Genomic DNA, 1,676 nt, shown 5'->3' on the forward strand with positions numbered 1-1,676 from the left:
ATTTCTTGTTGTTACCCATCTACTTCATTTTGAGCTCATGCCCTAAAATAAACGGGCGAAGATTCAGTGTTTCTTGGATAACACCTCAGTGAGTATTACCCTGACTGTGCGGCCACTTGATTATGTCTTGCATATTTACTGGTTTTAAAATTTAAGGGTTCATTTGGATGTAGGTAATTAATTTACAAGGTGTGTTTGGATGAATATATTATTTCAATCAAAATGCTATAATTTGATTACAGCCTTTCGCTGTAATATGAAACATGAGAAAGTATTATGTTTCATATTATAGATAATAAGATATTAGGTAATGGCTTCATTTTTTTTAAATCTCGATGTAGGAACAGTTGCAAGATTAACCAACTACCATACAGGGACAGGTTGTCCAACACCATGATACATAGCTTAGGTGATAGACTAGGTGAAGAAATCCTCGTTTCAACACTGAGGTCTTGGTAACTATTCCCTAGGAGTGTGTACTGACAGTAGAGGTGTACACGAACCGAGCTAGCTCGGTTAGCTCGATTCGACTTGGTTCGAAGTTGAGTTCGAGCCAAGTTGAGTTGATTTTTTGGAGTTGGAGCTGAGTTTGGGTCAAGTCGAGTTAATTTTTTTGAGTTCGAGCTGGCCCTATTTCGACTCGACTCGGATCGAATCTAGCTCGAATTGAACTTAGATCGAACCAGTTCGGTGACTCAGTTACTTTGATATTGATGTTGCTCACCAAGTGTTTGATGAAATGACTCTAAAAAGTATAGCTGGTGGCAAGGAAGGTATGTATATGAAACTAACACTCCTTTTTTTTTTTTCTTAATTTTTATGTTGTTTAGAAGGTGTTTGATAAAATATCTGTAAAACCATTGCTGCTGTCTCAAATACAATGAGTTTTGAAGGTGCAGTCCAGGTGTTTGTGAAAATGCTGTAATGGTGAACTCAGCTCGATCTTGGCTCGAACTTTCCCGAGCTGCTAACCGATCCGAGCCGAGTTGAGCTGAGGGCAGCTTGACTCGGTTCGACTCGATGTACACCCCTAACTGACAGTGGGGTGTGTACTAACAAGCTAACCCAAAAGACAAAAAAAAAACCCCTTATTTATGTAGCTTAAATCCACATTGCCCATCCTTTTTGAAATCTCATTTTAGGGCATTATTCCAAAAATGAGGTAGATTTAAATCTTAGGTGAACCATAGCATAGGAAATAATAATTATTCAATCCCCACCAGTAAAAACTTATTAGGAGATACCAAAATGTTTATTTGCCATTCAACCTTTTGATAAGGCCACAAAGACATGGATGAAGGGCCCACACAAATATTGCTTGATCCAAAACTTTTGTAGCCCCAAAAAGTTTTTAATGGTTAAACACCATTAATGTTTCCTGTGCTATGGTCCAACTAATATTTTAATCTACTAAAGTTTTGGGATCATGCCCTAAAATTAGCTATTAAGATGGTTGGACAGTGCGGATGTAAGGAAAATACATTAAGGTGGGCTCAACGGCCCGGGGATCCACTGAAGCCACACCTGTTTTAGGAACTCCAAAATGAGAAACGCTCATTGTTTAAGAAAATAAATGATATCGGATACATCCATCATTGGAGAGTTTATCATTGATGGCTATCTAACATGGTCCATTAACTCTCTCACACAGATTAATGGCATTTATTCATTAAAAA

Source organism: Magnolia sinica, chromosome 13 (genome assembly GCF_029962835.1).
Source record: "Magnolia sinica isolate HGM2019 chromosome 13, MsV1, whole genome shotgun sequence".
Classification (NCBI taxonomy): Eukaryota; Viridiplantae; Streptophyta; class Magnoliopsida; order Magnoliales; family Magnoliaceae; genus Magnolia; species Magnolia sinica.